This window comes from Coturnix japonica, chromosome Z (genome assembly GCF_054131305.1).
Source record: "Coturnix japonica strain WE chromosome Z, WE-NBRP24, whole genome shotgun sequence".
Lineage (NCBI taxonomy): Eukaryota > Metazoa > Chordata > Aves > Galliformes > Phasianidae > Coturnix > Coturnix japonica.
The window spans coordinates 65,377,818-65,400,189 of NC_140702.1; the positions used below are offsets into that span (position 1 = coordinate 65,377,818).

The window sequence follows — 22,372 nt, forward strand, 5'->3', positions numbered from 1 at the left end:
GATGAGAACCTCTAGGAGGAACTTCAGTGCTTGATCTTTTCCAGCCCTAGACGTTTTGTGCCTACTACTTGCAGTGTATCTGGTCCCTGCAGTTATTAGATCTACTGTCACGTTCACTCATGGATTTGACCTGTGATATCTCAGACTGTGGTAATCAAAATAAGTGATGATCTTGGAATTATATGAAAGAGAGTCTTTAGAGGACTGTATCTTATGCATATTGCAAAATAATATTAGAGAGAGGTTTTTACCCTCAGGAGCTTGGAAAATGAAAGCTTCTATGGAGATTTGCAGCTGAATGTTTGAATCTGAGAAACTTTGACCCTTAATATTGACTTATTTTGGTCTGTTAAGGGTAGTATTTATGCACTGTACATATCTTAGACTTTATCTGCCGATGAATAATGTAGTATGTAACACCCATGAACAGCTTCCAGTAAATACATCCAAATGTATGTTCTCTTACTTTGAAGTTTAGCTCTTGTTGGTGGCAGCACGTTTGCCCACCGCCTTTATCCCCCTGGTACATTTAAGGCAGATGATGAAGTTATCCATTTTCTGTGTTTCATGCTAATTCAAAATAAGTAATTCTTAAGGTCTGCACAGTGATGTGCTCTGGGGAAAGGCTATTCCATCTGGGAACTTTCCATCCTCGCAAGGCTTGCAGTCAGTCTATTAAAATACAGGAGGAAAGGCATAAAGAGGGAAACCCCTAGTGATAGATTCACAGCTATTAGCTGACTTTTTTTTTTCCCCATTGCTGCAAAACTGCAGTAGGATTTCAAAAGGCAGTAAAAAAAGTATTGGATCAGCATAGTGATTTTTTTGCCGTTGTTCCCACTTGCAGCAGGCAATAGAGATTAAAGCTGGGACAAAGTGGAGTGCCCTCATGACAGATGACAACAGGCTCTGCAGAGCCAAAGCTGTGGGCTTTCAGCCCGCCGTGATTTTTTATGCTCTGTGCAGAGCTCCTTCCAGTGCCCCATATTTCTCTCATTTGGCCCTTTCAGCCTTGTATTTACCGCAGTGTGTTGTGGAGGAGATGCATGCAATGTGTGCTCTCTTGGGTTTTGCTTATGCAAAGCAAATCGCTGTCAGCGCTGCCGCAGGGGACGGGGTGTGGGATGTGTGCTCAGAGCCAGGCACCATCCTGGAGAAATTACTCTGCTTTTGGGGTAATTATTTCCAAGCAAAATTGGAAAAGAGCTTCCACCTGAGGACCAAGATAACTCCAGGTTATTACCGTCGTCCTGCTGGTTAATTTTTCCTCATAGATAAGAAAATCAATGGGATAGTTCATTTTAGCCTCCTCATAAATGGAAATTATAATAGCACAGCTATTTTATACACAAGAGAGCACGTGTGTCTGCAAAAAGGGCAGAGAGGAGCAATGCTAACGGCAAAGCTTTTGCTCCATGCAAACAGTAGAACAGCGGCGTTAGTAGCAGAGCTCACAGCACGTTAGGAGCCACTCAGTGGCTTTGGAATCACAGCCTGAGTTTTGGAAGCTGCTGTGGAGAAGACAGAATTGCAGACACAGAGCTCCAGAAGCTCTCATCCCTGCGTTGCAGTGTGCTGGCAGCAGCACCAAGCACACCCCACTCACTTTTTCCTTTGCGCTTTCTGCTCTGCCTCTTTGCCAGCCTGTCCTCAGGTCAACAGACCACAGCAAAGCAGCATCCAACTACCCGCAGGACGGTGTCAGCACCACACGACCCTCTCCATTGGGGCTGGGGGTCACCAAGGGCAGGGATAGCTCAGCACATCTGCCTGGGTGCCTGGACACTGCCACAGGTCAGGTCAGAGTGCTGCTTGTGACAAAATTACAGATTGCTGAAGTTGGCATTGGGATGAAACGCTGTTTGCATGACCAAAATCTGCTGCACCGTGACTTTGAAAGTGCTCCAGCTTTCAGGGAAGAGACCACTAAAATGTGGTCTTGCTGATACAGCCACACTGGATTACATGATCGGAGCGGCATTTGCATCCTGAAAGCTGAATATTGCTCCATATGCTTACACCGATCTTCCCCCTGCTTTGCCAGTGTCTCCCCTTTTCTCTCCTCCAGCTCCTCTTCCAGGTTCCTCTGGCATCCAGAGAGATGTTTCCCTTTCAGTATCGTTACCTCATCTAAAGCAAAATAAAACAAGATGTGGGGCACTCACTGTGTGGCGAAGCATGGATAACGCCAAGGGGTGGATTTAATCTCTGCCCAGCTGGTGTACGAGAAAAACACAGAATGCTGCTAATGCTATCGACATCCAGCCAGGATGCAAAACACAAATATTGCAAATCCGATCCATCAGTGTTGGGAGATCCATACTCATGAAACCCCCATTTAATCAGGACTTTGATGCTCGCATTGTAGAAGAGGTGTATAACCATCAGGAGGAGCAGGAGAAAAATAGAGGGTAAAATATTGCTGTCAGCCTCTGGAATTCCTGATTTCAGCTGTGAATAAAGTCAACCTCTCCACAGAGATCTGCAGAATAGAATCATAGAGTCATTTAGATTGGAGGACACCACCAGGATCACCCAGTCCAACCATCAGCCCCCCTGCTGTGCCCACTAACCCACGTCCCTCAGTGCCACACCTCCATGTTTCTTGAGCATCTCCAGGGATGGTGATTCCACCATCTCCCTGGCAGCCTGTCATTACCTGTTGTCCTAACATAACCCAATGCACGCAGTGTAGTATCTTTTCTACTTTTAAGCCTGACATCAAGAAGTAGAAGCAGTGATAGATTTACATCACAGAACTGAATGTCAGTAGCTGCCTTGAAAAGCATACAGAAAAACTGCTGGTTATGAGCACCAGCTTTGCTTTGTTGGTGTGATCCTGCCTGGAGCCAAATGCTCTGCAGCAGGAGCCCTGGGCCCTCAGTGCTTCATAGCATTTTCTTATGGGATGTGGGGGACACACGTATGCTGTTCCTGCTTCACCCCCTCACCCACCCATCTTGCTTTCTTGCTACTTCACAGAGCTGCCTGGGAACAGGAGGGCCGATCTGTAAGCGTGGCATTCTCACAGGGACAAATCACAAACAGAGCATTACTTACTGACCAATCCCTGGAAAAAGAGTGGAAAAATCACAGCAGAGGATTGAATCGGTCCAATAATGAACTCAGAATGGCCTGGCAGGGCACAGGGCATCCCATGGGTGCTGCTGCTGCTGCTTTGCCAAGCAGCTCCAGGTAACCCTGCTCCCAGCTTTGGCCTTGGGTATGTGATCAGTGCAGACACTGTTGCGAGATATCAGCTTCAAAGGAGAGTTGTGGAGAACCTTGGTGTGTGGCTACCTGTCACAGCCTTTCATAAAGGCAGTCCTTCAGAGGTTCTTTGGTTCTTCTGAACTCTTTTTAAGATTTAATGTTAGGCCTGTAAACCTTGGACAGGGTGCAAGTCAGGAAGGGACTCTGGCTTGAGAGAAATCAGAGCTGCTGACCGCTTCCTTTTGTGCTGCCAGGAAAAGTGAGCCTGAAAAGCAACACAACATTGGAAAACATGTTTTTGCTTTAATAATATGAAGTTCTGAATAAAGAAGGAACTTTAAAGAAAAAAAAATAAATAAAAAGGGAAGAAAAAAAAAAAAGAAAGGTGTTGTTTTATCTCTTTTAAATGGGAAATTCAATGTTCATTTCAACCCTCTTTGGAAACTGCACTTTCTGCTGAGTGAGAACCGGAGATAGAAGCAATACAGGGGAAACAGTCTCGGGAACATCCGAAAATACCAACACCGCGCCCCGCACGCTGCGTTCCCCTCATAGGCGGGGGCTTCGGGCACCGCTCCCCGCAGCTCAGCTCCTGCCCCGGGGGAACCACCGGACCGGGCTCCCGGGGCGGGGGGCTGGGGGGGAGGGTGGCTCCCGGCGGGGCGGGTTTGGCGGCACCGCCCCGCGCCGGGCTCCGGAGCTGCCCGCCCCGTCGGGGCCGCCCCCGCCGCTCCCCGGGCCGGGCCGGGCGGGCAGCGCGGAGAAGCGGAGCGGTGCGGAGAGGGAGAGACAGCGGGCTGGGGGGCGGCCGGCCCTGAGGGGCGGGCAGGGATCGGGGCTGTGCGTAGTGCCCCGCGGCTCCTCCGAGGTGAGTGGGGAGCGCGGAGCGGGGAGGCGGCCGGTGCTGGTCCCGGTGGCGGCTTCGCTCCCGCGGGGAGCGGTGCGGTGCGGGGCTGCGCTGGGCTGACTGCTGCCCCCCCCGGCAGCGGTGGGCTGCATCCCCCGGCTGTCGGTGAGGTGCGTGCTCACGGGCTGTCCATCTCCAGGGGGCGGTGGGCGCCTCCCCCGTTGCCTGCGGCTCCTTCTGCGGGGCTCTGTAGCGTGCGTGCCGCAGCCGAGGGACTGGGGTGCTTCTCCTCCCCAACCCCCGGGGTCGGTGGGATTCTTTCCCAGGGACTTTGTGACCCGCAGCCAGCAGGGCGCATCCTTCTGTGGTCGGTGGGGCACAGCCCCGCAGGTGTCAGCAGGGTCGGTCCATCCCCCAGGGATTGGTGTGGTTTCATCCCTGGTTGAGTGGGGCTCATCCCCTGGTCTGATGGGACCCTGAGCTGGCTTTGCTGACCCCAGTGCATCCACGTGGAGGGCGGCAGGGGCTCTGACCCTACTATGTTGCCTTATGCAGTCTCCCTGTGATGTGGATTAGATCCCACTATGACCGTGTGTGTGAGTGCCTTGCAGTGCACCAGGGTGCTGGGGATATGAGCAAGAGGGGTGCAGTCACATAAGAACACCCCCCTGCATGCAGCAGAGTAATAAAATCAGCATGAAACATCTGGCTGATCTCTCCCCCTCTTCACCACTAACCCTCCCCCCCCTCCCCCCAAATAATAATAAAGTAGTTCTCTACACTGTGAAATACTCCTGTCCACACAAAGCGGGTCGTGATAGGTGCAATATTGTAAGCCTGGGAGCAGTTATGGATGAGATGAGTTAGAGGAGAGCATCAGGAGCTGACCTCCAGCTCTGAAGTTAATTGTGCTGCCCCTCCTTGGGCGGCAGAGGTCCGCAGTTCAACCTGTCTGAAGGTCCCTGACTGTAGTCCTTTACTGCAGAAAACTCTTGGTCCCCTTTGAAAGTGTTTTAAATGAACTTCATACAGCCCATCCCGTTAACCTCCATGCTTTCCCTCGGTAGCCTTTTAAATAGCAGTAACCTCCCTGATCATCCTTTGGCAGTGTGTCAGGTCCCTGTGCTGGCTGGGAGGGCGAGTGAAGGGACATCTCAGTGCCACCTCACCACTGTCCCTTGGGAGCTGCAGGGATACTATGGGGCACCATCCTGATGTCCCAAATCAGCCTCTTGGTTCCAGCCATCACAGCTCAGGAATTTCACTTGCTGTTGGCAGAAGAAGCAGCTGTGAGCAGATAGTGAAGCTTGGTCAAAGTTCCTTTACCTTCATTTTGAGGCAGGTGGCTGTGTGCTTTGCAGCCCTCACTTTCACACCCAGAGTTCACTCAAGTTGCAAAGATGATGCTATTTCCTCCAGAGAACTCACCAACTTTGCTGATTGTAGAGTGGCCTCTACATCTCTTATGCAGTCCTTGCACTGGAGGAGTCATCTGCTGAGCTCACAGTGTGCAGACATGCAACCTGCAACGTTATTGAGTTAATTTTCTCAACAACAAAATGCTTGAATGCAAATAGAATGTAAAACATGCCTTTGAAGTCTTTTTTTTTTTTTTTTTTTTTTTTCTTTAAAATTATTCAATGCTTAGCCTAGAGGAAATCTATTCTTTCACTTCTAAAAACTCACCAACATTTTACAGAAGCGGAATGTGATTTTTTTGGTTTTTTTTTTTTTTTTGTTTTAATTAAGTGAGAAAAAGAACTAAGTCCTCCGATTTTCCTGATGTGAGGCCTTTTTTTATGTCCCCTTTACCATGTTGGGGGATCACTACTCTAGGTAATGTGAAAAGCTTTGCTGGAGGAGTGGAGAGCGGCACCAACCTCTGCTTGTGGGTGTCTCTTGTTGGGTTGTTTGGCAGTGCTGTTGAAGCCCAACATCTGTGTTGTAAGAGCCACATTTCAGAGGACTTCAGAGTTGCACGTCTTTATGTTGTTGGTGTCTTGTTCAGTTCTTGGTGGCTTCATAGAATAAGGAATGGCTGTAGGCAGGAGTCTGGCTGTGTGCAGGAGTGCACGGTGTGTGATGGGACCTCAAGGTCCATCCGCCTTAGTTCATCGTCACAAGTGTTGTGAAATGCTCGGTTCCATTTATTTTCTGTAGAAATGAGTTTCTGCATCCTGCCTTTAAAATCCGAGTCATGACATCTGTGCAAAAAAAATAAATCTTGCTCTTGTTTTTGTCACTGTTTTAGCTATAAATCTTATATATGTCACACGCCATGGCTCTTGGCAGGTCAGTTGGGTTGTCCTAAGTCAAAAGCTGTGGATTTTATCAATGGAAATATACAAGTAAGTCACTCCTACAATTCTTTTCTGAGTCTTATTGCTGAACATACATGGCTTTGCTGTGTTGTACACATTTTTGCACTGATGTTTCTGTCTTTCTTGCCATCAGTACAGGGCTTGTTCTTCTGCCAGGTTTCCTGCAGGTGCCAATAGGTGCTTAACATAGCATTCTTACCTCTAATGGGTTCAAACCTCTTAGAAACTCTGTTAGACAAATGCAGAATTAAAAAAATAAAAAATAAAGTAAAATCAACAAACTTTGAACCAGGCAACACGAAGTCAGGAAATGCAGGGGCTGGGGCTCCAACAGCAATATTAACTTGGCTGCAGTGCACATCCTGTGCACTCTTAATGGCATAAGTCTTATAATGTATACAGGAATATGCACGTAGGGAAATATATGCAGAGAGAGAGTAGAAAAGAGTGTTTTTCTGAGTCTGACCCACTTGTCCATGCATGAGCCGGCTGCTGCGGGCCTTGTGGGAGCCAGGCACTGCCTTGCACTGTGCTTCACAGTGTGCTGGGCACCAGGCTGGATGTATCTGTGTGCTGATGGAGTGCAAGTAACTGCAACAAATAAGCAATTTGGGTTTTGTTTCTTTGGAAACAATACCATTTAATGAGCTGCTTTGTTCTGTGCAGTCAGTATGTTGCGCAGCGCAGTCCCCATTTTGTAATTCACAGCCAATGTGGACTTGATGGACTTGTAACAAAGTGCCATGGCTTCGTGTTGCTGAGTCGCCTCCTTCTCCTCCCATTGCCTGTGTGCTGCAGTAACAGCTCTTCTGGCTAATTTTGACTGGGTTCTGTACAAAAGCGATTGCGCAAATATTGTGCTTTAATACAGATCTGTGGCAGACCAAGCACCACTGCCCTGCATTATGTATTCTTCATTAAGAACTGCGGTACCAAGACATTTCACTAGGTTGATGCATTCAGCCTGGAGGTTTGAGCAGTCTGTTCTGGCCCTCGCCATGTCATAAGACATCATGTCTCGTGCAGTTCCCTTTGCACAGAGCCCAAGGTTTGCGTGCATTGTGCCGGCTGGGGCAGCCTGCAGTTCTTCAGTAGCAATCCCAGCAACAACAGAGGTGGCATGAGTGAACTCAATTAATTTGTGGTTACTCACCATTAAAAACGTAGTAATTATTTTCTGCTATAAAAGGACTCCAGATCTATTATTGGTACACTGATATTGCTGTCTTGCCATTGTAAATCTTCGTGAAGGAGGCAGGAGCAGGTCTGTAATTCCACAAGGTGATGCTTCCCCTGTCACACCCGCTAATTGCCGTGGCTCCCTTCAGTGCAGCCTCCCAAATACATTGCTAGAGCCTGGTGGTAGCTGTGCCACTTGCACTGTAATTTCATTACTGTTTGCTGTGGCCAGCACTTGATTAATTTTCCCTGCAGTGTTACAGTTAGCAAAGGGGATTAATACCTGGGTGGCTTATTGTGTGTGCTTAATCTATATTCCTCTTGAAATGGAATTGTATTAAACTAATTTGGCAAAACTTTGAAATGGCAGTGAGGCTGCTTTTGGTAATTGATTTTTTTTTTTCCCCGAGTGAGTGACTGCCCATTATTAAAATGATGTTGTTTTTTCACACAGCTGGAACGGGTCACTCAAGACCTTAGTGGGTTTTGGATTTGGTTGATTTTGCTTGGTGCTTTGGGTCACACTGTGGTTGATGGTCAGGCATCCTCTGTCAGCTCCCAGAAGTGGGGTGGTGGCAGCCAGGATTTGTGCTGGGTGATCTTCTGAAGAGAAAAAACGGGGGAAGTGTAGGAAAAAAAAGCGCCTGTAACTGCATTAAAGATGTGTGAAACTTCCGCCGCTCTGCAAAAAATCCCACGGTTTGACAGAGCGGAGCCATCCTCCCCATCTCAGACAGGAGAGAAATCTATTCACTCTTACTTTTTAATCATATTCAACACAAAAGACTTTTGCTGTGCTGTTTAAAACCCAGGCTCCTTTCAGCCTGTGCTCTGTCGGGATGTTTTCATCTGAAATGGACTGCTGAGGCTGACTGGAGCAGTCTGAAAAAGCAGCGCTAACCTTCCTTCCTGACACTTCAATCGTGCCTTCCACCGTGCGAAAGTAGGGCATAAATGCATTAACGCTTGTCACTGGCAAGAAAATCCCATCCGTGATGGGGACCAGAAGAGAGTGATTCTTAGATCCATGATACAAATCGGTTCATTATTTATTTCAATCAAAGTCTGTAGGTGCTGTTAAAATGAAAAATTGAAGCGCACTTTGCAGAATAAATGCAAACTGACACTGCACCAACCCCAAAGCCTCCCTGACCTACAAAATGAAGGAGAGCTTTGATGCTCACTTCACGCTTCCCAAAGTCTCAGACAAACAGGCTTTGCCCAGAAGATTGACAGAGTGAGGCCCAGTTAAAACAGATGCTGAACCTTCTCTGGTGGCAGTTGTCTTTCAGGGAAAACATGCTGCTGTTGCCCCTCGGGTGTTTGATATCTGCATCGGAGCAGTCCAGATGCTTACTCTTCTGCAAATACTGTGGTTACACCTGCTAAGGTATACCATCTCATCAGTACCATCATCCCCTAAAAGGCTGTCTTGGAAGTTCAGCAGTGCTCTCAACAGTGCTCCAGGGTAGGTGGGTAAAATGCTGCCTGTGTTCCACTGGAGCAAGGTTCCCCTCACCTCCAGCTGTGGCTCAGGTGTAGCAGCTGTATAAATCAATCATCACTGTCTGACCACAACTTCAGGTTAATGCCCTGCTGCTTCTTTCTTCTCCAAGAGCAAAAGTGTTGCCTGGTAGTGTGGGGTGTAATAATAATTGTAATACTGAGTTATGTATTTTAGTCATTGTGGTGGTCTTGGGATGATCAGGGAGGGTGATCGGTTGCAATATCTTGGTGTTAGTATAATAAAAAATTAAAAAGAAAGACTTCAAAATGGTGGGTTTGGGGAAAGATTTTATCCGAAGCTGTGCCAAAACCCAAAGCCTAATGGCTTTGCTTGCTTAATGCAAACCTAACGCTCTGATGCAATGATGCAGCCTCAGCAGCTCCTCTGTGTCTGCTGTGCTGGTAGAGAGTGAAGGGGACATGTGGGAGCACCATGCTTGTTCTAGTGCATGGCTTTCATCCAGCCAGCAGGAGCTCTGATGGCAGCAGACCTTATTCGAAGACCAAAGTCCCTGTCATGCCCATGCTGAAACACCGCTGTGGAGGTTGTCAGATGACAAGTGGGGACAGGTATGAGGCATTAATCAGCTGTTTCATTTTAGAATATGAATCCTGGTCCTACATTCTTCCTTAAATGATCAAGTTTGAAGGATTTGAAACTTCCAAGAGTGATTAGCTTTTGTGTGGTCATCTGTATCCCAAATGTGCAGTTTTGAGCATCCATAGTTCTTTCTGCTGGGAACTTGCTAACCATAATTATCTGGCAGTACAGCCATGTAGGTGAGCTAACTTTGGGGCAACTTTCAGTTTGTGCTCCAGAACCAGCAGCAGAGATTAAATCACTTTTCCTGCCCTTCACTCTTCTAGGAATTGCAGCAGGAAAACAGAGTATCCCATCCACACCACTGCATACTGCTTGCATTTTAATCTTCCACTTGTGATGAGGAGCTGAGCAAGGATATATCTTTGCTAATATGATGGGGCTTGGGCTGCGGGATGAGATGTGGCACAGCCTGCTCCATCAGCAATCCACCTTACCTCTTGCATGGAGTAACAGACTTTTTCCTCTTCTCCTCTGAATAAAGCTGTGAACCTGTACACAATTTCTGTCCCTTAGCTCATTTGGAAGGAAATAAATTAAGTGAACAAGTGGGTGGCACAAATGGGTTATTCTAGTTGGTGTTCTGTTACTCCTGATAGTTGTGGGGCAATGGGGAGTTGGGTGTAATGAGCTTTCCTTGGCCCACAGCCTTTTATTTCAGGCCATGCCAGCATGTTCATCAAAGGACTTAAACCTCCATTAAGTTGATAGCAGTAAGGATGGTGAATGACAGCTCCTGGATAATCAGGATGGGATGGGCCTGCTGGGTCATCTTGCCTTTTGCTTTGCTTTCAGTAGGATCCTTCCTAATTAAAGCATGACTGCTGATTGCAAGTTGTATTGTTTGAGTGGTTTAATGAATTACCACCCTCTCTGAAAAAGAAGAATTGTATTTACCAGTGTGGCTGTAAATGTCTCAGCTGTGGGGTGATTATTTACTGCACTATTTTAATGCAAATATTTGTGGTTATTTACATTGATCATATGGGCAGTGCACATAAATTTTATTTTGTGGTGAATTTAGGTTTGTTTTTCTTCTTCCTTCTATATCTGTGCTGCTGTATGCAGTTCAGTAGAAGCTGCTTGATGTGTAATTGCCTGTCACTCAAGTGCCACTTTATAGTCTAGAGATATATCAATGAAAATATTCTTCCTCCTCCAATTAATTTTGATTCTCGGGAATGAGTTACTCCTATTTGTCTGGAGTACGTTCTCTTAAATCATTTGATACTTCAGATTTGTATTACTGACTGCTGTTCCCAAGGGGGTGGTGTTGGGGACTGCCCTGTTCAATATCTTTATGGAATACCTGGATGAGTGGTGTACCTGGGTGCACCTTCAGTAAGTTTGCAGATGACACCACGCTGGGAGGAAGTGTCAGTCTGCCAGAGGGTAGGAAAAACCTGCAGGGGGATCTGGGCAGGCTGAATTGCTGGGTGGAGGCCAATGGGATGAAGTCCACTGAGACCAAGAGCCGGGTACTTCACTTTGGCCACAGTAACTCCAGGCAATGCTACAGGCTTGGGGCAGAGAGGATGGAAAACTGTGGAAGAAACTTAACTGGGAGTGTTAGTGAAACATGAGATGTTATACCGAGGGACAGCCATCCAACCGTCCAGGTCCAGCCATCGAATGACGGGTCAGCATGAGGGATGTAGAAATCCTTTAGGATATTTCTTCTTTGGAGTGCTCCTTTGATACAGTAGTGGGTTTTATCTGTACAGAGACTCTGGAAAAATAGAGACTGCTTCTTTCTTTGAAATAGCCAGCTTTGTGATTAACGATTTTATCTGCAGCCTTTTAATACCTCCTGTGGATGGGATGGTAGCACAGAGGTGATCACTGTGGTGGAGTGCAGTGAGCATTATGGGTTGGGAGATACAGCATGATTTCTGTTAATGTCTCTCCTTGGTGTTCAGTGTTTAGTCTTAAGGATAAGTAAAGATAAGTTAGGATGCCTTTAAATCCGGTGGACCTTGGATTGGATGTTGATTCTTCTGTGTACCTAATGTACACTGATTAAAACTATTAGTTTGGATCCTAAAGCACAGAAAGAAATACAGAAAAATGTTAGGAAACTTTTTGAACTTTAAGTATTATTTGATAGTCAAGACGCTGGACTTGATTTTAGCTCCAGGAAATGATACCACTGTGTGCTCCTACCCACAGGTCTGAGCCTGGATTCATTGACTTCTGTTGTGGATGTGAGGAAGGAAAGGGTTCTAACTTGTACTGAGACCTACTGTAAGCTGCTAAGACCAATCACATTGCTATTCTTTTAACTGTTAGTTGAAACACTAATTTGATGAATGCTGGAAGCACAACAGAAATGACTGTCTTTCAAACTGAACTTAAGTTCTTCTATGGAAGATTGGACTTGAAAACAGCTTTTCCCTTTGGTCTGTGATTGTCTGAGCCCACCTGGCAACATGGACCAGGGAAGCAGCTGGCTTGTTGAAGTTGGTGCAGTGGGAACTGACACTTGGGTAGCTTGTGTCAAGTGCCCACATCCCTTATTTATGGAAAAAATGACCCACTGGGGCCCATTTCTGCTAGTGCCAGAGCAAACCTGGCACAGGGAGCCTGTGGCTCCTACAGCCTTCTTTTTTCTTTCAGTTCTCTTCTATTTATTTTGTTAAGCTGCTGGCACTGCAGGGATGGTTCACTCTTCTTCTGCCACAGATGGAAACTTTCTGTTTGCTGGGAGGTACAGAGGTACAGCTGCAACCTGTACTTGGCAATTTATATCGAGGGACAAACTGCAATTCCAGTTGAAATGAAGTGCTGAATTTTTAAAATAAGAACTTGTTTAAATGGAATCAGGCTAAAAACCAAGAGTCTTTACAGAAGAGCTTCCAGTCTATACTTGGCATAGCAACATGCACAAGTTGCCAGCATTTGGGAGAGGTGACCTTTCACAACAACGTCCTTGTCTCCTTCCTGAAGCTGGCTGGGAAGAGCAGATTCTCAGCTCCCTTAATTCTGTCCAAATTCTGAAGTAAAGTTGAGAAGAGTGGTCAAACTTGTGTTGACACAAAGTAAATGTAGATTTTCTAAGACCCATTTGTTTGTTTGAAGGACGGGATAGGGATGGACTGATTGGATGTATCAGGAAAGGTTTATGAAAACTTTGATTCTGTAGACAACTGCCTTTTCCAGATACTGGCATGCTTTCTTTGGGCTTCCTGGTGAGTCAGTGATAAGATACCACCCAGTCGGAGCAACCACCTGAAGTGATGCCCTGAAGAACTGTGTGCCCTGCAGTGATGAGCATGGAAGAGAGCCTTTTCCTTGTGCTGCAGCAGGGAGGCAGTCCTCTTGCTGTGTAGCACTGTGCATTGCAGGAGCCCAAATTGTTACCCAAAGCATGAATGAGAAGGTGGTCTCAGGAGCTCTACCTGCCTCTCAGTTCTCCTCATCGCTTTGGTGTTTGTAGTCCCCCCCTTAATCCTCTTAATCTGTTGCTACAAAAAACAAAAAAAAAAAAAACAGACAGGACAGGACACACCAATTACGTGCTTAAGAAACAATGAAAGTTTATGGTATAGGAAATATACCAAAGCTGACAAAACATGAAAAGGAAAGGGGAAGGATGACTCTGGGAAAAAAAAAAATATATGTGTGTGTGTGTATTTTTTCCCTTTCTTACATTGTCTGTGTCAGTAATTGATGGAAAATTAGTTCAGACAAAGCTGTTAATTTTGTTTGTCCTTGTAAAAACACTGCGATTTTGAGGGCGGAAAGCTTCTCTTTGAGTATTATGACCAACCTCATTTCACAGTTAGATATATTCATCTCAGTTAAATGTAATGGACAAAATCTACATGAAATGAAACAACTGCTTAAAATTATAAATAGCTTGCATAAACATGAATTATTAAGGTCACAAAAGCTCCTGGAAACCAGCAGAAATGAGTGCACGGTTGCATTTCGTTTTCAAAACATGCATTAATTAATAAGGGGCTTAGTGCCCAGCTTGTTTCTCCCCCTGCTGCCCGCTTCAGATTTTACTTTCATCAAGCTGAGAGGGAAATTGTCACTTCTCTGTGTCCCGAAGCACAGGAAGGTGCAAGGCTGCAGCCTACACAAGTCTATCATTCACAGCTCTGATATCCTAAGGTGTTTGTTCAGATTCTGTTGGTGTCACAACATGTCACCCTTTGAAATGGCCGTGGGTTTTATGTAGTGCCTGCCTACCTGGACTGTGTGCATGCTTGCTGGAGTAGAAGTAAACTCACCGGGGGAAGGGGAGATCATCTACATCATGTGGTGATACCTAGAGATCGTATCCTCCTGCTGCAGTTGCCTCAAAATGTGATATTATATCTTCCCTTGGTTCTTTGCAGATGATGTGGACATTGGCACCAACTGGTGGATGTGGTGGGCATTGGCATGATAACTGTGGGGGTGTTCATCTCAAGCCCATTCCTAGCTCAGGAAAGAGCAGGGGCTTGATTAGGAAATGGCAGGTAGGGAGGCTGCTCTGTTTGAGATCCCTCTCCTAACATTGAGCCTGTGAATGTAGGCAAGAAGAAACAACCCATATGACAGCTGGAGGCTGTGTTCTGGGGAGAGTGCATATACAGAGGTAGCCATAAAATGTCAACAGTGTTAAGAGGCAGGAAGCAAACTGGTTTATAAGGAGCTGGGCTGAGTCTTGTGACCCTGGAGATAGCAGACCACTTGAGAGTCTCTTACATGTTTTGTGTGCTATGTAGAGCCTCTGACATCTTTCTGTTTGTGCAGGGCAGCATGGAGAAATGGGAATGAAGGTGGGTGGTTGGTAACTCTCCTGTCGGGGGGAGCTGGCACCTGCAACTCAGGCACCCAGTGTATGGAATAGTGAGCTCCAGAAGAGCAAGATAAGTATTTCTTGCACTTGCTGGGTTTTAGTGATTCCACTTCTGCTTCGTGCTCTAATGAAATATAACGTAAATGTCAAGACATCAAATGTGGTCTTTTAGAAATCTGCTTGGGTACTGCACCTGCTCTTTATCTGCATGGAATCTAATTTCTGCAGCCACTAGAGAAACAGTTCAAGGACAGACAAATGTTGAACCATTATTCAAATGCTTCTGGTTTGGAGCTGATACATAGCTTTGGCTTGATGAACAGCAGTGAGTTTCCTTGGACTGAAACTGGAGGGAGAGCCTGACCCCATGGTTCTGCAAGGTAATACACGAGGGCCATGGCACAAACATTAACCCTCCAGGATAGTGATTTCGGGGGCAGCCTTGTTAAAGAACACAAGAAAATATTTATCTCGTGCTTAATTCCTGCACAGTTTCTTAAAATAACTGTTCCAGGGTTGCTTTTGATATATAATAAAAAAACCTCTAATCAGCAAAAGGGCATTAAAACAAGCAGAGACTTGGCTTTGCTAAGATGCATGGTAGTAGTGCATTAATTTTAAGGCATGCTTCTTAGTTTTTTTTTTTAGTTTTTTTTTTTTTCTTTAATGAAATGAGGACACTAATTAAAATTAATCCGTTTATGAATCTTTCTGCATCTAATTTAAAGCGTAAATAAAACATTTGCCTTGTCTGTCTCTTTTCTCATCATGAGACAATACAAGCCTTGTAATCTTTAACTCTTTAAGGTAATATGCAGAGAGAGCTGTCTTAAATGATTTACTGGAAGGTATAAAAACTGATTGCGCCTCAGAGATGGCTTTTAAAGTGTAGGGAGGATGGCAACAGGAATGTTGGGGGTGCTGCAGAGTGGTTTTTATTGCTTGCCTTTGGGAGCAAAACTTCAGTGTATTTTGTAATGCAAATTATCACTCTGTTAGCAGTGTGCATGAAGGAAGGGAGCCAACAGCCTGCTTGGTTTTTGAGGGCTTGAAACGGAGGGCAGGGAGGCACTGGGGTGAGGAATGACTTGGGTTGGCAGCTCCCAGATCCAAGAAGGGCTGAAGGATACCAGAGGTAGCAGAGATTAGACGATCACTCTGTAAAGGTGCCATATTCATTAACACTGCGATTAAAAAGAAAAAAAGAAAGAAAGGCTTATGGCAAAGAAACTCTTTGAAGTTTTAGCTGTGTGACACTTGAGACTGCCGTGTTGTGGATGCTGAAGATACTGTTCTGTGCCTTGGTTAAAAAGGAAGCTAAACATGACCTTGGGTCTGTGATTGTTGGTGCCTCCTTAATGTATGTTAATTAGTAAAGACTGAGAAAAGTAGTACAGCTGCTGAGGGAACTATATATTCTCCCCCCCCTTTAATGTGTTCCAGATATTATCAATTGTGCCTAAAGATCTTTCATGCAGTTATGGTTATGTGGATATTGCCTATGTGTGTGTGCAGTCACGTACCATACTAAAACACTTGTATGGTGATAGCAAAACTATCAGATAAACTATCTCTAAATTATATTTTAAATGGTATCATGCCTCTGTTCCTTCTTAAGCCAAACAGAAAGGAAGAGATAGCACAGTGAAAGTCTGTTGTGTGTGATGATGCTCCCCTCTGCTCCCAGATGCAGATTTTTGGCAAGAAATGTATTGTGGATCTCTGCTTCTTGTCACTCCCATTGCTGGGATGTCTCGCATCCTTTGCTATCCTTTCTGAGTTTCCTGCTGTTTGGTGATGATGTCTGTTCTGTATAAACCTGAAATTCATCCAGTGCTGTGCTGACTCCAACATCGTGGCCGGTGACCTCTGGGCCGGGACTGAAGCTCAGCAGCTGCAGACAGAGAGAAAAAAAACAATGTAGGAAGAGGGAAAATCCCCAAAGTAAAATCTGCAGACATAAATGTCCTTGCTCAGAAAGGAGTGGCTTGCTATGGCTCTGGTCTGCACACAAGTGGGCAGGGAGCCTTTGCTTGGAGAATTAGCAGATAAAGAGTTTAGATAGAGTTGTCTCCAGCAGTACTTGTCCTCCAAAAGTTTGTCCATGGTGAGGAGGTCCATTGTTCACCTCTCCCAGAGCTGTGTCTGCTGGGCAGGGGCTTTGAGCCCCCCTGAGCCCCGGGCTAACTAACACTACTTAAGTTATTGACAGCGGGTTTGTAGCTCCTAAGTGGAGTTCCTGGAACCTACTGGTTTGAGCTGTGCTTCTGGCTGTCTGCACTGGGGAAGGCAGAAGGAGATGAATGTTGTGACTACAGGAGTTAACGCTCTGGCCTTTGCTTGGGATCTTTGTCTACTTGTAGCTATGTGGGGGGAGCAGCAGGAGGACACGGCTGGGGCTCAGCCATCCCGATGAAAGGATTTATTATCGCACAAAACAGCTTCTGCATGAGGCTGTGTTTGTCCTGTGCATTCGTTCTTCTGTTCTGAAGTGCTCTGCAAAGTGACTTCTTTGCTTCCAGCTATGAATTTGCTGGTAGCTGTGCAACCAGCAACCCACCACACAGATGCTAATGCACAGATTATCCCTGCAGCCAACAGCTTTAAATAATCAAACAGAGATGATTTTACCTCTGTGACCCAACAAATAAAAAGCAAAGTCAGGAAAATCCTCTCACCCCCGCAATCCTACCTAGATTTTCAAGGGCAGGATAAAAGGTTTCATCAAAACCAGCGACAGTGGCAAGGTCGACAAGGTCGTTCTGTCTGGGTTGATGGTGAGATACTGGCAGGAGATGGGGCTGTGCTGTAACCTGATGAGACCATCTCTTTGCTGCTGCTGAAGACATTAAGTGAAGAGGAGCGTAAGCTGGAAGTTGTGTGTGCAGCCTGGTTTTCACAGGAAAAATTGTGGCTTGGACCGTCTTTCATTAATGACTTCAGCCTTTAACTCCAGTGCTTCTGGAGAAGACGCTTTTCTTGCAGCAATCAAGAAAGCACAACTCAGTATTCCGTATCTCAGCACTGCATCTGTGGCTTCCTCCGTGCTGGCTGATCTCTGTAAACACTGGGAAAGATGAATATTCTAGTCCAAAATCCCTATCGGAAAACATACTCTGCTTGAAAAGTCTTTTTGTTTTAATTTCCCAGGTCAGCCGATTGTGAATGATTTTACTTGAAATGAAGCCTTGGCTTTTTGTGTCAGTAAATCCTAGGTTCTCCTAACTTCTCTAATTCTTCCTGCTCTTTTCCCTTTTGTTCTACTAAGCTCATTTTCTTATTCCCACTATTAAGGCTGCTTAGCATGTTGTCATTGGGAAGCAGCGTGCATTTCTCCGTGGAAAGAAGCTGCTTAATGTTTCATGTATTACAGTGAATAATTAAATAAAGAAAAAATATATAAGCCCACAGAGCTAGTTGGCAGCTGAAAGGAAGAAAGCATTTGTAGTCTGCTGGGGAAAAGTGACACTCCTGGCCTGGTGTCTTAAACCACAAGGGTAAAGTTTAAAAATGAATATGTCTGGCATGACATTCAGAAATCTGGATTTTTCAACTTTCCATGCTTTTATAGCATTAATCTTTAATTGTCATACTCTTGAGCTACTGGCTGCCAGAATGGAGATGAAATTTATGGGGCTGAGGGAAAGCAGGGTGGGAAGTGAAATGACGTGGCCCCAAGGACTGAGACCCTGCGAGCTGCCAGGGATAGAAATGTTGTCAGCACTCTGGCAAGCACGTGGCACTGTTGGTCTTCATGTAGAAAGTCTAAATAAGGGGTTTTCTTGGCCTCTAGCGTTCTTTGCTCCCTTTCCCGTCTGCTACAGTCATTCCCCCTTTTCTCCTGGTTTTACAGGAGCTCTTATTCTGATGCATGTAACAGACAGCTCTTAGGTGTAGTGCAGATGGGATGAAAACTGGGGAGGTGGTACTTCTGTGCTGGGGCTGGGAGAGGGGCATTTGCTTCCAAAAGGATCTGCATTGGCCATACATCTTTTATTTTACCTTTAACTGACCCCAGACTGAGCTGTAATTTTGCAGTGACCTTTGCTGTTGTGTAGAATGAGATCAGATGCCTGCTGTGCTCATGGCAGAGGCAGCACTATACTAACAGTAACTCAGGGCCATATTATGAATGAGGATGTGTGTTGTGAGTTTTTTTCCCTCTCATCTAGTTTATCTCTTTGCTGCTCATATCACCTCAAACTGATAACACGCTAAAGCAGAATTTGCTGAGACCAGAGACAGATGAGACTTGTGCAGAACAGCAGCTCTCTGTGCCACCTCATATCCCTTTGAATTTGCTCAGCATCTGTCCCATGAGTAGAGGTTAGAGCCTTTGTGTTCATTTTCTGTCCTTGTGCAGTGGGGTCTCTTGGCTTATTATTGTCATTTCTGCCTGCATCTTTCCTCTGCTTTTCACATTCTCCTCTCTGTGTGTGATCTGCTGCTCTGGTTGCTGCAGGGATGCACAGAGTAGTACAACAGTGATGCCCTGCACCACTGTGAGGATTATTTGTGTGTGTGAACAACTAGTCTAATAACCAGAGGACATCCCACAGCCCAACAGCTTTCACATGCCTCACTGCCTTGTCGCTGTGTCTCCAGCCTGTCTTCTGCTTGGAGTGAGGGCTGAGGTCCAGTCCTTGTAGCAGACCAGGGTGAGGGTGAGGGAGCTGTTGCCACATCCTAGAGAGCATCTGAAATGAGGAGAGAGGGGACTGCTTGATTCCAAAAAGACTGTCACAAATTCTTGCCAAGGGCCAGGCTGTATCGAGGCTGTTAACACTTCTGTTGGCTTATCTGTGCACTGCTGAAGTAGTTTATATCATGGTCAGCAACTCTTGGCAAAACTGACAGAATTTGCACTGAGTGGCTTTTACCACAAGGCAAGTACAGAAAAAGTGAGAAAAACTTTGAGATCAAATGTGGATTTTAATTACAGCCCCTCAGCTGTGGTAGCTGTCTTTGGGGGAACGTGCAAATAAAGTGGTGGCTCACCACTTTGTGGTCAGGTATACGGTGGAAAGGAGAATGGTAATTTATATGTTCTCCTCATATGGGTGGGTTAGACTTTTCATTTAGACTTGATTCCAAAAGGTATTTAACCACATATCTAATTTGAATCACATGAATACTACCGCTGAAATCAGTGTCACCCTTCCTGCGGCTCATTTAAGATGTGTGGTTGCAGCATGACCCAATTCCCATTGAAATAGGTGGACAAATTTCCTGTTATTCTGATAAGCCCAGATCAGGTCCTAAAGCTATTTAACCCTGCATTGATGTTGTGAGGGTGGCACAGATGTGGGAATGCACCGCACCAAGCAAAGCGCTTTCTGTAGGGTGTTCTGAACGAGGAGCTCTCTCGGGCCCTAGATGCTCTGCAGTTTCTATTCTGATGCTGCTTGCTGCTACTGCGTGATTACTTCCCTGCCTCAAACTCTCTTGCTTTTAATGAGGAGAAACTGCGTTTTCTCTGTGCATCGCAGAGCATCTTCTGGAAGAGACAGCGACAGTTCACAAGTGCCGGTGTGCTGTGCGGGGAGTTAAGTAGGGCCTGCAGGTCACCTGTGGTGAACTTCGGACAAGGAGACTTCATCTTGGTGCTGGACGTACCAGTGACAGGTAAGAGGGATCCCCGGGACCTGTTCTGCTGATCAGAGGGCAGCACTGCTGGCTCAGCCAGCAGACCTGGAAATCCAGTAACCTTGGTGTTATGGACTAAGAGTTAAACCCTTCTCACTGGGATGTGAGGCTAGCCTGCCAAATTGCCCGTAATAAGCTCTAAAGAACTGGGAATAAAAACATGCATGTCTCTATTTCTTCTGCAGCAGCTCTATAGCTGGAGGCTCCTCCATTGCTGTGGCACTGAGTGGGGAGATCCCCCACCAGAGACCTGGCGCACCCGGCAGTGCTCCGCAGCCTGGGATGGGGTTTTGTTTGTTTGTCGCCGGGATTAAAAGGATTAAGGGCTTAACCTTTGTACAGCCTTTCAAATAACCGCGTGTTTATATTCCTACTGCATGTCAGGGAAATATTTCTTTTCCCCCTTATGGTTTTCATGATATAACTAAAGATCTGAAATGGGGTAGGCTTATGCAAAGTGAGGTCTTAGGCTCCAAAGCCCCTGGCTATAGCAGTGGCTTTTTAAAGCACGTCTCTGAAGCATGCAGTTTGTACTATAGTCTTTGAGTGAGTGACAGTGGCTCTCCTGTTTTTTTTTTCTTTTTTAGTTTTTTTCCCCCCCCCCCCTTTTCTTTTGGGATTTTTCCAACAGTGCCTGAAGTTTTTAGAAGCATCCAAGTGATTTCACAAATTCCATGTCATTTGTGGAAAAAAATAATAGTGATAGAAAAAGACAGAAATCTTACTGGATTTTAAAAGGGATTCAAGGTCTGTCTTTGGCTGGAACATTTTATCTCATCTCCGTGTGTGTTCCCCATGCGATTAAGGGAGGACCCAAGGCCACCTCCGGGAGCAGTGTTCCCACCTGCAGGGATGCCATCTGCAAGTATGGCCAGGACTTACTGTCCTTGGCATTTGGGCCAGTGCAATGCAATGCTTGTATGGTTTTGGGATGCCCACGAGACAGCTGTGTGGGCAGGAGGGTGCATAGGGCCCATGGATGAAACTCTTTTCCTTGGAGCATCTTCCTCAGAGGCAGCACTAAGACAGGATTTTGGGGACGGGATTTCTTGTGGCTGTGTGTGGAAGAAGCTTCACACGGTCAGTTCACTGCCTAATGGGGAAAGGTGACTTCTTGTGTTCCACCCCAGCATGGGTGGAAGCACTGAGGGGTGCACCTCTGTGGAATCTAGTTCCATGGCTGGCAAAGCTGTAGAATTCCAGTATATGCAACTGTTGGCTCTAGGATTTGCTAACAGTTGGTAAAATACATCTATATCTATCTCTTTGTCTCCTTTTGACTCATTCTGTTTATAACTGATTGAATTCAACAGAGATGGTACAAGTTTATCATCTGGATTAGATAACAGCTTTACCATCTGGACTATCATCACATTCAGTAACTGTTACCTCTCATTAATCTGTAGCTGAACTGTTCTATTCTAGCTGCAGTGGTATAAATAGCAATTTTAAAACCTCAATTCATAGAAAACCTATGGATCTACACATCTATAGCCAAGAACCTGTGGGAAGCAGCCAGGCTGAGGACCTGAGTGACAGATTCTGTTCTTCCAGTAGTAGCACATGCAGCATCAGCCTCTAAAGAAGGCTGTTACCATCAGGGACTTTCCTGCAGAGAACAGATTTTTAACGAACTGTCTTATTATTGAATAAAAATGTAATATAAATATAAATGCAGTATAAAAATTAAAGAGGATACTTAAAGTGATGTAACAACAGGAGCATTTACTTTGTTACTCGACCCTGGAACTGGTAAGTCACATAGTTACTTTACAGTTTTAAGGAGGATTTTGGCTCGGAAGAAATCTTCCTTACCATCCTAAACTTAGAAGACATGAGCTCCCTTCTGTCTCCTGTGCACTGAAGGGAATACAGACTGTGCATGAGTAATGTTAAATTTGCCAACAGTTCTTTGCTGCAATAAATACATCTTGCAACACAACACTGAAATCTGTGGATTGCAAGCCAACGTTTTCTGGAGTGTAATACACTTCATCCATACCACCAAATGTACCTATGGAAATTGTAAATGAAATTAAACCACTCTGTATAAGGGTGAACCTTGTTCTGGGTCTCAACTGGACATTTGTTTTAAGCAGTTCCCAGCAAACCAGGCACACTGGGCTGGATGCTGGGCTATGTAGTGAGGACCCTGAAGAAATAGGTGGAAGTACAGTTTTAAGTTTGAAACTTGAGTTTTGGAGACCCTTTGTAGGATTTCTGAGAGCTGTGCTTGACCTAGAACCAGTAGATAAAGGCAGTAAAAT

At 45.6% G+C, this 22,372-nt stretch overlaps 1 protein-coding gene across 5 annotated transcripts in view; it reads left to right on the forward strand.

Annotated features, from left to right (window-relative positions):
* Positions 1 to 3,927: 3,927 nt before the first annotated feature.
* Positions 3,928 to 22,372, forward strand: part of PDZD2 (PDZ domain containing 2) — a 185,488-nt gene continuing 167,043 nt past the window's right edge. For 4 of the 5 annotated variants that reach the window (XM_085528506.1, XM_085528508.1, XM_085528509.1 and 1 more), the window contains exon 1: positions 3,928 to 4,081. The gene's annotated coding sequence lies outside the window, so the exon portion shown is untranslated. Of the gene's footprint in view, positions 4,082 to 19,948; positions 20,085 to 22,372 lie in introns of those variants that run through there. The other variant, XM_085528507.1, reaches the window with a different exon arrangement.